The 14,840-nt window shown below is 44.3% G+C and overlaps 1 non-coding gene across 1 annotated transcript; it reads left to right on the forward strand.

Annotated features, from left to right (window-relative positions):
* Positions 1–1,448: 1,448 nt before the first annotated feature.
* On the forward strand, positions 1,449–1,521 carry TRNAR-UCG (transfer RNA arginine (anticodon UCG)). The gene has a single exon. It is a non-coding gene; the product is annotated as a tRNA-Arg (tRNA).
* Positions 1,522–14,840: the final 13,319 nt, after the last annotated feature.

Consider the following 14,840-nt stretch of genomic DNA (forward strand, 5'->3'; position numbering starts at 1 on the left):
ATTGCCGGGAGAAGTATCAATAACCTCAGATATGCAGATGACACCACCCTTATGGAAGAAAGTGAAGAGGAACTAAAAAGCCTCTTGATGAAAGTGAAAGAGGAGAGTGAAAAAGTTGGCTTAAAGCTCAACATTCAGAAAACGAAGATCATGGCATCCGGTCCCATCACTTCAAGGGAAATAGATGGGGAAACAGTGGAAACAGTGTCAGACTTAATTTTGGGGGGCTCCAAAATCACTGCAGATGGCGACTGCAGCCATGAAATTAAAAGACGCTTACTCCTTGGAAGGAAAGTTATGACCAATCCAGATAGCATATTGAAAAGCAGAGACATTACTTTGCCAACAAAGGTCCGTCTAGTCAAGGGTATGGTTTTTTCTGTGGTCATGTATGGATGTGAGAGTTGGACTGTGAAGAAGGCTGAGCGCCGAAGAATTGATGCTTTTGAACTGTGGTGTTGGAGAAGACTCTTGAGAGTCCCTTGGACTGCAAGGAGATCCAACCAGTCCATTCTAGAGGAGATCAGCCCTGGGATTTCTTTGGAAGGAATGATGCTAAAGCTGAAACTCCAGTACTTTGGCCACCTTATGCGAAGAGTTGACTCATTGGAAAAGACTCTGATGCTGGGAGGGATTGGGGGCAGGAGGAGAAGGGGACAACAGAGGATGAGATGGCTGGATGGCATCACTGACTCGATGGACGTGAGTCTGAGTGAACTCTGGGAGTTGGTGATGGACAGGGAGGCCTGGCGTGCTGCGATTCATGGGGTCACAAAGAGTCGGACACGACTGAGCGACTGATCTGATCTGATCAGGTATACTGCATAGAGCTTCAAAACTTACAGATGTATTCAATTTAAAGTTATTATCAAATATTGGCTATACTTCCCCCGAGCTGTACAATACATCCCGTAGCTTACTTACTTTATACACAGTATCAGTAGTTTGTACCTCAGTCCCTAACCCCTGTCTGTTGCCCCTCACTCCCCCCATTTGTTTTTCAGATGCAATAAAAGCCTCGGGGCTGGGGCTACTTACAGTGATTTCCAGTTATAATCATTCAGAATCCTAACACTACACTTTAGGGTTCAAGGCACTTTTCGTTTTATTTTATTGAGTTGGCCAAAAAGTCTGTTTGGATATTTCTGTACTATCTTATTGAAAAGCCCAAACTATTTTTTTGCCAACTCAAAACATGCTGCCCTGCGGAGCCGCAAGCAGGATCTTTGTACCTTGACCAGGGATTGAACCCATGCTGCTTGCATTGGAAGCGCAGAGTCTTAACCACTGGATCACGAGGGAATTTCCTCCATACACTTGGAAAATTTTGTGGTTGTTGTGGGAAGATAGACATTCTGTACATTTTCAATACACTGAAGACACTTCAGCAGGCTCTTTCCACTACATTTTTTTTCTTGTTACAAAATCACTGTGTTGTTGTTGTCAGTGGCCATGTGGCCTAATGGATAAGGCGTCTGACTTCGGATCAGAAGATTACAGGTTCGAGTCCTGTCATGGTCGCAAGGACGGGTTGCTTTTTGAGGGCTTCCGGGGTGGCAGGAGCCACAGGAAATGCAGGTTTGATCCCTGCTTCAGGAAAATCCCCTGGAGGAGGAAATGGCAGCCCACTCTAGTATTCTTGCCTGGAGAATCCCATGGACAGGGGAACCTGGTGGGCTATACAGTCCATGGGGTCACAAAGAGTTGGAAATGACTGAAGCGACCTAGCATGCACGTCCTTGTAGAAAAATCACAAATTGCAACTTAGTAAGGAGGAAAAAAGTTTTAAAAAGCACTTGAAATCCTTTCTCCCAGAAAGGGTGTTAATGACCCCTTAGTGCAGCACAGCTAAGTTTTTCTTCCTGTGCTATGTGGAGGGCCACCACTTCACACTGAGCCCTAGGGGGCGCCCAGTCATTCCCTCCAGGCTGTGTGGAGCTACCGTGTATTTGGTGCATTACATAACCTTACACACACACAAAGATGGAGGAGTACCCTAGAGGTCCAATGGTTAAGATTCTGCACTTCCACTGCAGAGGCTGCGGGTTTGATTCCTGGTGGGGGAACTGAAATCCTGCATGCCTCTTGGCCAAAAAAAAAAAAAAAAAAAATTCTTGAACTGAATGAAAATACAACATATCAACTTAAACTTTTAATAATTATTTTATTATTTTTATTGTTATTTTACTTATTTTTATTTTTTGGTTGTACCTTGCAGCATGTGGCTGTACTGTACTCCAAATCGGGAAAGGGGTACATCAAGGCTGTATATTGTCACCCTGCTTATTTAACTTATATGCAGAATGGTGGTGGTTTAGTCACTAAGTCATCTCCAACTCTTGTGACCCCATGGACTGTAGCCTGCCAGGCTCCTCTGTCCATGGAATTCTCCAGGCAAGAATACTGGAGTGAGTTGCCATTTCCTTCTCCAGGGGATCTTCCCGACCTAGGAATTGAACCTGAATCTCCTGCACTACAGGCAGATTCTTTACCAACTGAACTATGAGGGAAGCCCTATATGCAGAATACATCATGGGAAATGCCGAGCTGGATGAAGCGCAAGCTGGAATCAAGATTGCTGGGAGGAATATCAATAACCTCAGATATGCAGATGACACCACCTTTATGGCAGAAGGTGAAGAGGAACTAAAGAGCCTCTTGTTGAAAGTGAAAGAGGTGAGTGAAAAAGTTGGCTTAAAACTCAACATTCAAAAAACTAACATCATGGCATCCAGTCCCATCACTTCATGGCAAATAGATAGGAAAACAATGGAAACAATAAGAGAGTTTATTTTTTGGGGCTCCAAAATCACTGCAGATGGTGACTGCAGGCTTGAAATTAAAAGACGCTTACTCCTTGGAAGGAAAGTTATGACCAACCTAGATAGCATATTAAAAAGCAGAGACATTACTTTGCCAACAAAGGTCCGTCTAGTCAAAGCTATGGTTTTCCAGTAGTCACATATGGATGTGAGAGTTGGATTATAAAGAAAGCTGAGCACCGAAGAATTGATGCTTTTGAATTGTGGTGTTGGAGAAGACTCTTGAGAGTCCCTTGGACTGCAAGGAGACCCAACCCATCCATCCTAAAGGAAATTGGTCTGGAATATTCATTGGAAGGACTGATGCTGAAGCTGGAACTCCAATACTTTGGCCATCTGATGCAAAGAACTGACTCATTGGAAAAGACCCTGATGCTGGGAAAAATTGAAGGCAGGAGGAGACGGGGATGACAGAGGATGAGATGGTTGGATGACATCACTGACTCAGTGGACATGAGTTTGAGTAAGCTCTGGGAGTTGGTGATGGACAGGGAAGCCTGGTGTGCTGCAATCCACGGGGTCACAATGAGTCGGACATGACTGAGCGACTGAACTGAACTAACAAACGATTGCCCTTATCTATTGTTATCTCTGTCTCCATTAGCATGTCAACAGACTGATGACAGGGATTGCTGTTCACTGCTATATCTCTAAGAGCCAGTGCACAAAGGAGGTCTTCTATAAATATTTGTGAATGAACCTAGGGGAGTCTCAAGCATCTATTACTTGCCAGATATTTTCCAACCACTCTTTTATTTCTTACTAGAAATAAATAGGATGATCCTCTTTTTATTTTTTTTAATTTTTAATTTAAACTGGGGCTTCCCTGGTGGTCCAGAGGTTAAGACTCTGTGCCTCCACTGTAGGTGTCTTGGGTTTGATCCCTGGTCGGGGAACTAAGATCCCACATGTTGCAGTTCAGTTCAGTCTCTCAGTCGTGTCCGACTCCTTATGACTTAGCTGGTAAGGAATCCACATGCAATGAAGACTTGGGTTTGATCCCTGGGTCGGGAAGATCCCCTGGAGAAGGGAAAGGCTACCCACTCTAGTATTCTGGCCTGGAGAATAGTCCATGGGGTCACAAACAGTCAGACACAACTGAGCGCCTTTCATTTTCTTTCAGGTTGCTCATAGCTTTCCTTCCAAGGAGCAAGCATCTTTTAATTTCAAGGCTGCAGTCACCATCCACAAGTGATTATGGAGCCCCAGAAAATAAAGTCTGTCACTGTTTCCATTGTTTCCCCATCTATTTGCCATGAAGTGATGGGACCAGATGCCATGATCTTCATTTTCTGAATGTTGGGTTTTAAGCCAACTTTTTCACTCTCCTTTTTCACTTTCAACAAGAGGCTCTTTAGTTCCTCTTCGCTTTCTGCCATAAGGGTGGTGTCATCTGCATATCTGAGGTTATTGATATTCCTCCCAGCAATCTTGATTCCAGCTTGTGAGTCATCCAGCCCGGCATTTCCGTGATGCACTCTGCATATAAGTTAAATAAGCAGGATGACAATATACAGCCTTGATGTACTCCTTTCCTGATTTGGAGCCAGTCTGTTGTTCCATGTCCAGGTCTATCTCTAATTTGTTAGTTAGGGATAGATATTAAGAAGAAAAAGTAAAATCTGGAGAGAGGGGGCTAAGAAGTCTGGTATGTGAATGTGTAGTGTGCGATCAGGGACAAGGAAGGCCTCACTGAAAAGGTGACCTTGAAGTAAAGACCTGAATGAAAAAAGGAATAAGAATGCAGACTCCTGGGAGAGAGTGTTTCAAGAAGAGAGAATGGCAATTGCGAAAGCCCTGGGGCAGGAAGGAGTGAACCTGGGGAGTTCTAGGAACAAGGAGCCCAGAGTGCCTGCTGCATAGAGTGGGGAGAGTTTGAGGAGATGATGTCAGACAGATGGGCACAGGGTAGCAGGCACGGGACATAGGGTTTCATAGGTCTTTGTAGGATTTTTTTTTGTTTTTTTCGCCGTTGCCGCCACCGCCTTCTCTTTGTAGGATTAATAGAACCTAACTTTTAAGCTTTTAATCCTCAGTCAAATCCCAAAGGTTCCAAACTTTTCCCAGCAGCTTGAGCCCCCCTGCTCTGGCCTGACACCCAGGTCAGTGTTCTCATTGCTGGTCCCTGATCTGGACCTGACCCAGGCCACATTCAACCCTAGTTCCCAATTCTCACCTCGCCTGAACTTGCCCTGTGGGACATCTAGCAATGTTGTGGCCACGCATTCCAGGAAACAAACTCACTCAGAAGGACAGTGCAGATAGTGGAGTGCGCTATCTTGGGCCGGCGGGCCCAAGGCAGAGTCTTCTCTTAGCCAAGGACCCCGACCAATTTTTGAGAAAACCTTATATACCCTAAGTGTACTTGCTCAAACCCACCTCCCCAAATTCCTTGAAACTGTCTGGACAAGGTAAAACAGAGATAGGATCAAAGTTAACCCATGATTCATGTGTTACAAGACTAGATAAACAGTGGATATTTATCAATAGGCCTGTGGTTATATCCCGATAAACATAATGGAATTTACCACTTTGTTCTGTTACAGAGATAATTAGTGTTAGGTAGGTAGAATAGGGAAAAGGAGTCCAAAAGGTGGCTAAAAGACAAGGAAGGTCAAAGGAAGATCCGAGGACCAGAGTGAAAACTTCAGGCAGAACAAACAGCACTCCTGGCTAAGCCCAATTTGCATAGGGCAGGCCCAGGTGGAAGAAAAAAGGAGGAGCCAAAGCGCTTTCTCTCGGACTCTCTCCCTCGTGCATGCACGCACGCGCGCGCGCTCTCTCTCTCTCTCTCTCTCCCCCCCCGCCCCTCCCCACGCACTCCTCCACTCTCTTCTCTTCGAGTCTTGGATTCTCCTGCTATCTTCTAAATAAAATGGAGCTGTAACACTGATTTGCCTAAGAGCTGTAACACGGTTTGTCCAAGACCCGAGAGCTGTGATGCACCGAGGGCTTTAATGTCCGTTGCTCCAAATCTTTGTTGTGATGAGACAAAGAACCAAGGAACAGACACTCGCATGACATTAGCATATTCTTTTAGGCAACAGGGAGTCCAAGTGCAAGTCCTGAGGCTCTTTTATCCGGGGGGTCTGGTTTTCCATTGGTATGCTATTTATATAGACACCGGGCACGAAGTTCAGAGTCCATTGGGAGGGTGACCATACGTGTAGCCTAATGTTCACAGCCTGGCCTAAGATGGAGTCCAGCTCTGTTTCCTCCCTCAGCAAGAGCCTCTACCTCAGAAAATTTGAGAAATGACACCCACAGCCACATAGCTATCACACTCTTAACCACCTGCCATCATCCCAAATGGCAGGAAGTTTCATCTCTGTATCTGGGCAAACGTGAGAAGTCAATGAGTGAGTCAATGCTTGCCACAAGAAAAAAAGAGAAGCAAGGAGAGAAAGAGGCTGGGAGTGATAATGGTACTCAGGAAGAGAGGGTTCTGAGATAAAGATAGAAATCAGGAGAGCGGTTTTGAAGATGGTAAGAGAGGAAGTCATGTGATCATCTAGGGGCATAGAATTCCAAACAGAGAAACCCCGGAGCAAAGGCCCCAGGCCAGAGCGAGCCTGATGTGAACAGAAGAGCAGGAGGCCATTGTGAGTGGTGACAAGTGGGTGAGAGAAGAGGTGGGTGAGAGAAGAGCAGGAAGGGGTGACGTCAGAGGGGCAATGAAGAGCCTGATGTGCAGAGACCGTGGGCCACTATGAAGCCTTTGGCTTTGGCTCTGGGTGAAATAGGAGATGTTGGAAGTTTAGACCAGAGGCCTGACATGATGACTTTGACTAAGCTGGGGGCAGATGGGTTTGGGAGTTAGAAGCAGAAGGACAGTGAGGAAGCTTCTTTGAAAACACAGGGAAGAGGCAATGGTGGTTTGCAGCAGTGGCTACACTGAAGATGGCGAGAGGCAGTCGGAGTCAGGACATGTTTTGAAAGTAGAACCAACAGATTTACTGTTAACTTGGGTGCAGGATCTGCTGGGTGGAGGATCTTTGGATTTTTTTTCTCCTAGTCACAAGAGGAAGCCACAGAGTTGGTTTTGAGCAGGGGGTTGACATGGTTGCCTTTGTGCTTTTGAAAGATCACTCTACTGTTAGGTCAGAGATAGTCTGGAGGGGAAGAATGCAGTGGAGGGCAGTGAGGGATGGTGATAGCTTGGACTAGGAGGAAATAGGTGGACGGTTAAGCAAAACAGCACAGCTCTTCCTGCCTCTGGGCCTTTGCACAGGCTGCTCTCAATCACCCAAAAACTGTCTATGGTTGACAAATGCTATTATCGTCAAGACTCAGGGAGTCCCTCCCCCAGTGATTTCCTCTGTTTTAGCATTTATCATGCTGGGTTTTCTCTGACATCTGTGAGCTTCTCACAACAGAGATCACACCTCACTAAGCTCTAAGAGCCCAAGGCCCAGCATGAGGTCTGGTGCAGAGAAGGCCTTAAAGAGCATTTGTTGCATGAATAAACAAAAAGAATGTGACGGAGGAAATAGATCAACACCGTGATATTCGGAGCTCACCAAAGCACTGCGAATCCTTTATTGTTGTTGTCGCTGTTTTCTGATTATGAAAGTAATATGTGCTCTTTATAAAAAACATTACAGATATCAATTATATCATTACGATCCCCCAAACCTCATCCTCTATACTCTGGAAACAAGACATCTCTAGTATTTAGAAATAAGTATGCAGCGTTCAGGAAACATTCTCCCCCCATTTGTATATAGATACACTAAAAAACAAAATGTCTAAGAGGCAGAGAGATGGGAGAGAGAGAAGCTGAGAAAGACAGACTTCCTGCCTAGCAGACAAACAGATGTCACACACACTGTTTTGCAACTTGTTTTTTTCTACTCGCATTATCATGACAATCTTTCTATGCTGAAAATCTACCACTTTTTGCTAAAAGGCTGAACAATATTCTATAAAACGAATTTGTTTAAGCGATATAAGCTAATTCTTATTCATGTTGGCTATTTAACTTATTTTCTACCTTTTTTTTAATGTAAAGATTTCTTTGGATATCTTTGTTGTATTTATTTTGAGACACCACCTTTTTTTTCCTTGGCTGAGCCTTGTCCTCATAGCGGCCTGAGGGTATTTCTCTATTTGCAGCCCTTGGGTTTAATTGCCTCATGCCATGCCATGGAAATCTTAGTTTCCCCACCAGGCAGTAAACCCAAGTCCCCTGCATTGACCACCAGGGAAGTCCCTTGAGACACCAGATTTTAGAAGCAGAGTTGAAACATGTGTTCCTCCTGCAGTGGTTTTAAGACTTGGGTCTTGGTCTTATGTGACTATTAGATATAGTCTAATATCTAATAATATAATTAGATCACATAGTAATCACACATGATGGTGTGATCACTCACCTAGAGCCAGACATCCTGGAATGCAAAGTCAAGTGGGTCTTAGAAAGCATCACTACAAACAAAGCTAGTGGAGGTAATGGAATTCCAGTTGAGCTATTTCAAATCCTGAAAGATGATGCTGTGCAAGTGCTGCACTCAATATGCCAGTAAATTTGGAAAACCCAGCAGTGGCCACAGGACTGGAAAAGGTCAGTTTTCATTCCAATCTCAAAGAAAGGCAATGCCAAAGAATGCTGAAACTACCACACAATTGCACTCATCTCACATGCTAGTAAAGTAATGCTCAAAATTCTCCAAGACAGGCTTCAGCAATACGTGAACCATGAACTTCCAGATGTTCAAGCTGGCTTTAGAAAAGGCAAAGGAACCAGAGATCAAATTGCCAACATCTGCTGGATCATGGAAAAAGCAAGAGAGTTCCAGAAAAACATCATCTATTTCTGCTTTATTGACTATGCCAAAGCTTTTGACTGTGTGGATCACAATAAACTGTGGAAAATTCTGAAAGAGATGGGAATATCAGACCACCTGACCTGTCTCTTGAGAAACCTATATGCAGGTCAGGTAGCAACAGTTAGAACTGTTAGAACTGTTCTAAATAGGAATAGGTACACGTCAAGGCTGTATATTGTCACCCTGCTTATTTAACTTATATGCAGAGAGACATCATGAGAAACGTTGGGCTGGAAGAAGAACAAGCTGGAATCAAGATTGCCGGGAGAAATATCAATAACCTCAGATGTGCAGATGACACCACCCTTATGGCAGAAAGTGAAGAGGAACTAAAAAGCTTCTTGATGAAAGTGAAAGAGGAGAGTGAAAAAGTTGGCTTAAAACTCAAAATTCAGAAAACAAAGATCATGGCATCTGGTTCCATCACTTCGTGAGAAATAGATGGGGAAACAGTGGAAACAGTGTCAGACTTTATTTTTTTGGGCTCCAAAATCACTGCAGATGGTGACTGCAGCCATGAAATTAAAAGACGCTTCCTCCTTGGAAGGAAAGTTATGACCAACCTAGATAGCATATTAAAAAGCAGAGACATTACTTTGCCAACAAAGGTCCGTCTAGTCAAGGCTATGGTTTTTCCAGTGGTCATGTATGGATGTGAGAGTTGGACTATAGAGAAAGCTGAGTGCCGAAGAATTGATGCTTTTAAACTGTGGTGTTGGAGAAGACTCTTGAGAGTCCCTTGGACTGCAAGGAGATCCAACCAGTCTATTCTAAAGGAGATCAGTCCTGGGTGTTCATTGGAAGGACTGATGTTGAAGCTGAAACTCCAGTACTTTGGCCACCTCATGCCAAGAGTTGACTCACTGGAAAAGACCCTGATGCTGGGAGGGGTTGGGGGCAGGAGGAGAAGGGGACAACAAAGGATGAAATGGTTGGATGGCATCACCGACTTGATGGACATGAGTTTGGGTAAACTCCAGGAGTTGGTGATGGACAGGGAGACCTGGCATGCTGCAATTCATGGGGTCGCAAAGAGTCCGACACGACTGAGTGACTGAACTGAACTGAACTGAGGATGTTCAGCTAGGAAGAGACTAAGGGCTGATATGAGCCTTGTTCACATTTCTCAAGAGGCTTCCAGGTGGAAAAATGAATAGACTAGTTCTAAGCATTTCCCCAGGTTTGCCCAGTGGATCAGTGGTAAAGAATCCACCTGCCAGTCAGGAGCCCCACCCAGAAGATGTGGTTCAATCCCTGGGTCAGGAAGATCCCCTGGAGGAAGGTAATAGCTTATGACAAAAAGTCAGACTCGTGATCTCCAACGATTTAACTTTGGGACGAGGGACCAGGCTTGATCACTCAAGAGCTTTTGTATAGCAGAGTTTTATTAAAGTATAAAAAGAGACAGAGAAAGCTTCTGACAAAGACATCAGAAGGGGGATGGAGCGTGCCCTCCTCGCTAGGGTTAGCAAGGGAGTTATATACTTTTTAAATTGGTTATTACAATAAATCAAAAGAATGGCTCAAGTTTGTAAAGATCTGACTAGACCCACTCCCGCAATTTACATTTTAAGATAACAGGATTAGTCAGGTTTTCAGAAAGGAGAAACTGTCCTCAAGCAGGGTATATTGTTATTATGTAATCCTTAGTACAGAGTTTAAACTTAGTTGTTTGTTGTGTGGTCATCAGTTCTGGGCTTAAAGAAAAGACATTTTATGTGACTAAGACTAAGGAATGTAGAGAAAAAAATGATGTTTGTCCTTTTCTCCTTGAGAATTCCAGACCCCTATCTCTGCTTCGAGAGCCCCAGACCCCTTTCTCCTCCCCGGGAACTCCGGACTTCTTATCAACCTACCTAGGAATTGACTCTCTCATTCCCCCCCCACCCCACCCTTTTCTTTTAGGAGAATTATGTTGCCAAGGGAAAGGGGTGTCGTTTTCATTCCATAACTACTTCCTGCTGTTGAGAGGCGTGGTCTGTAAATTGTTGAGACAACATATTCCCCTAAGGCTCGTATTGAGGGTCTCTGATCCAGGGGCCCCAAATAATATTTGGAAGAAGTTGTGGCACTCGTAGGAGCCTGGACAACCATTTGTAACTTAAAAGCTTTCAAATGGTTAGAAACAAATCCAGTTATACAGTTACAGATGCAGGGAGCAAACAGTAAATACAGAACAATTAGAATTATTACGATTAAGACAGTTTTCCACCATGGGGAGCCAGTTAACCTTTCCCAAAGTGAGGTGACTGAGGCTTCAGGAGAATCCATAGCCTGAATCATCTTGTTCATGTGTTTAGTAAAGTGAGTAACATTAGTACTCATACTGGGTATGAATAATGGCACAAGTTTCTCCTTGTGCAGCCGTTAGAATATCTAAGGCCAATCTGTTTTGTAAAACCACCTTTCTAATTTGTATTTGTTCACCATTAAGGGCTAAAAGTTAGTCAGAGCATCCACTTATAGCATAACATCTTATCTGTTGTTCCCAGAGAGGGAACGGATATGCAGCCAGATAATCATACCAGTGAAATACATATCATACAATGAGTTTTAACATGTGGCAGATTAGTAAGGCTTCTCTGCAAGCTCTGAAAATATGAAGCCAAGAGTAAAAGCTAAAAAAAAAAAAAAGAGTAAAAGCTAGACCTAGGGTGCATCTCCCTATTCAACCGGGGGAAGCCACTGCCATAGGTAAGAGCCACATATCCAGTAGACCCTGTTTGGGGCAAGCCAGCATGACTAAGGGATCCAGTCCCAATCAGTGCCTGGCCAGGCAAAAGGAGGACCTGAACTGGGATTGGAAAACACAGGAATGATTACATTGCATATTTCTTGAGGCAAAAATTCCAGTTGTTTCTAATCATTATAATTAAGTTGTCGGCTAACTTCTGGGGATGGCTCTATTTGTTTCCAGCATATAGGAGCATTAGATAGTAGGCGTCCCTCTTTAGGAGTTAGCCATATGACCTCATCCCATATTTGATAAACATCAGGTAGAAAACCTTCAGATCTAGACCCATTTACCTTCTTTTGTGCAGCAAAATAGTCATTAAACCAAGTTAAAACATAATCAAAATTAAAAGTTACATTATGCCCATAGTTACATCCATCTTAGGATTGTTGCTGCTGCTGCTGCTAAGTCACTTCAGTCGTGTCTGACTCTGTGCGACCCCATAGACGGCAGCCCACCAGGCCCCGCCGTCCCTGGGATTCTCCAGGCAAGAACACTGGAGTGGGTTGCCATTTCCTCCTCCAATGCATGAAAGTGAAAAGTGAAAGTGAAGTCCCTCAGTCGTGTCCGACTCTTAGCGACCCCATGGACTGCAGCCTACCAGGCTCCTCAGTCCATGGGATTTTCCAGGCAAGAGTACTGGAGTGGGGTGCCATTGCCTTCTCCCCTTAGGATTGTTAGATGTCATCAGATCAAGAAGAGGAGTCACATATGATTGTTGTTGGTGAAGATATTCTCAGAATTGAAGAAAGTCCTTTCCTTGAAGTGGAGAAACTCACCATGGGAAGTCTCCAATTGATGAGGAGGGGAGTGCTCCGCAGACCCAGCAATTATGTGGCATAGGAATGAGCCAGGACAGGAAGGCATTGTCTTGAGCGTCAACTGACAGACTCAGGACTTTTGGAGTCAGCAGGAGCAAGCCCACATAGATTCTCAGGCCCATCTCGGTTCCTGGCTTAAACACCGTCTTGTTTGATTCAAAGGCTGGGTCAGGAGTTAACCTCCCAGTAATGTCTGTTGAAAAGCTAAAAGCTGAGTCACATAGTTAATTTTAAGGCTTCAGGATCTATGACAATATCTGTGCACAAAAACAGTCTGTCATAGAGACAGCCACTTATTTGGGTGGGGAGGGCAGTTCAAGACCTCATTAAAGCTATGCGTAGAACTGTAAACCAGCTGTCTTGTGTTTCTTGAGTTATCTTACATGGGTGTCTTTTAATACTGTCACTAGCCTTTTCAACTTTTTCTGAAGATTGGGGTCTCCAGGAACAGTGTAAGTGATATACTATTCCTAGAGCTTTTGATACCCCTTGAGTTACAGCAGCTTTAAAGGTGGAGCATTGTTGCTCTGAACTTTAGAGTTTAAGATCCCACTTACATCATGAGAAGTCAGTACAGTAAAATTTTGCCCATTAGTCAACTTAAAAACTTTAGGCATTAGTAAAACAATAGTAACAATCACCCTTAAACAATGTGGCTGTAGCCTTTATTTTCAGTAACAAACAAACTAAACTCTGATCCTGTGGGCAAATTCAAAGTTGAAGCCTGCAAGAGAGCAATTTGAAGAGCCTTAAAAGCCTTTTGGCGTGCTGCGATTCATGGGGTCACAGAGTCGGACAGGACTGAACGACTGAACTGAACTGACTGAAAAGCCTTTTGAGTAACTAGAGACCAAACCAGCTTGTCGGTTTGGGCCTGCTGAGTCTCAGTTATAAGTTTATATAAAGGCCAGGCAAGTTCCCCATAACCTGGAATCCAAATGTGGCAGTAGCCTGAAATGCCCAAGAATCCTTTCAATTGTCTTAAACTCATAGGTAGAGGATGATCTAACATAGGCTTAACTCTAGAAAGCATCCTTCAAATCAATGATTGAAAAATATTTGGCTTGTCCAGACAGCCCCATTACGGTAGTGGATCATGATGAAAGCAGACCAGGAGCTTTAGTGAGCAGAAAGTTGCCCCAGTGTCCAAAAGAAAAGATTGATTGGCCCTCCACAGTGATTAATACCCGGGGTTCCTCAGGTGTTACTAGGACAGGAGCTTGTGTGGGAACCCCTGAGCACTTCCAGTCCGATTGTCTTGAGAGTCTGACCCCTGGGGCCTACACCTTGGAGGGCAATCTCTTCTCCAGTAAGGTCCTTTGCAGACAGGACAGGGAGCTGGGGCGGCTTAGATGCCTGAGGGCAATCCCACTTGAGATGCCCCTCCTTTTCCACAATAATAGCAAGCCCATCCCTTTTCACCTGGGTTCCTCTGGGCATTTTTCCTGAGGCTGTTTCAGAGCAGATCTAACAGCTTGGGGCTTCAGTGTTTTGCCTGGTTCTCTTTTTCCTTCTATTTTCCTCTTTCTGCCCTTTGAAAATCGACATTAGTAAACTGGTGGAGAGCCTCCCGTAGTCTATACTAGGAGTTTATCAGGAGTTTCCTTCTCTCCCTGTTCTATGTCAGCAAACAGCATAGTTTAAAGTCTTAGCATGTGCTCACTTGAGTCCTTTAAGAATACACCTGACAAAATGACTCTGTTATAGGAACTGCTTGGCTCCTAGTAGGAAGGAGGGCTATTTCATGTTCCCTCTTTCCCCTTGTCTCACGTTCAAGCCATTCATCTCCAAAAGTAGTAGCTTCCCTCACAACTAGAGCTCTCGAGTCAGGAGTCAGCGTCTGTCCCAAGACATATGTTACATCTTTCTAAGTAAGGTCATAAAGTAAAGTTAGTCCCGTAAAGGCTTCTATATACTTTTCTGGATTCTCTAGATAGTCTCGACTGTGATTGGTACTGTTTGAATTTGTACCGAGACTGAGGCAACCCCTTCTGGAAGGGTGCCTTGATTCTCAGCCCGTTCAGTTGGGAGCCTCTGATACAGGGGCAAAGTAAGAGGACAGGAAGGAGCTGAAGATTTCACACCCAGATCTGCGCCCTTAGGACATAAGTCTGACATGTCTTGCAGACAGATAAAGAACAACACATATGTCACTTCTACCCTTTTCTCTTGTTTTCTACAGATCCCGTCTAGTTGTAAAACAGTGATAATTGAGATCCTTCAACAGGTCAGCATTCCCCATCTTCTAAAGGATACTGTGGCCATTCAGTATCACAGAAGAAGATCAGGAGTGTCCTTTTTAAACTCTGGGGATGAAACTTGTCCCAGTTTTTAAAAATACATTTTGAAGAAGTGGTTCTGGAATTGCTAGCTCCCATCTATAAGAGAGAAAAAAGCAGCATCCACAGCCATGACTTTTTTCCAATGGAAATGTCCTTCCCTGCTCTAGATGGGGATGTAGACAGACTCTCCACTGCAGCTTTCTTTCCCAGGTCGGACTTAGTCTGTCCCTTACCAATGCAGGGGTCTTACTTTTCCCTCCTGATTCTACCACTGAGGCAGGGTGGAGACACACCAGGGATAGACCTGATGGCATCCCAGATTGATTTAGTTCCATACCGCCAAGACCTTTATTTGA

Source organism: Bubalus kerabau, chromosome 23 (genome assembly GCF_029407905.1).
Source record: "Bubalus kerabau isolate K-KA32 ecotype Philippines breed swamp buffalo chromosome 23, PCC_UOA_SB_1v2, whole genome shotgun sequence".
Classification (NCBI taxonomy): Eukaryota; Metazoa; Chordata; class Mammalia; order Artiodactyla; family Bovidae; genus Bubalus; species Bubalus kerabau.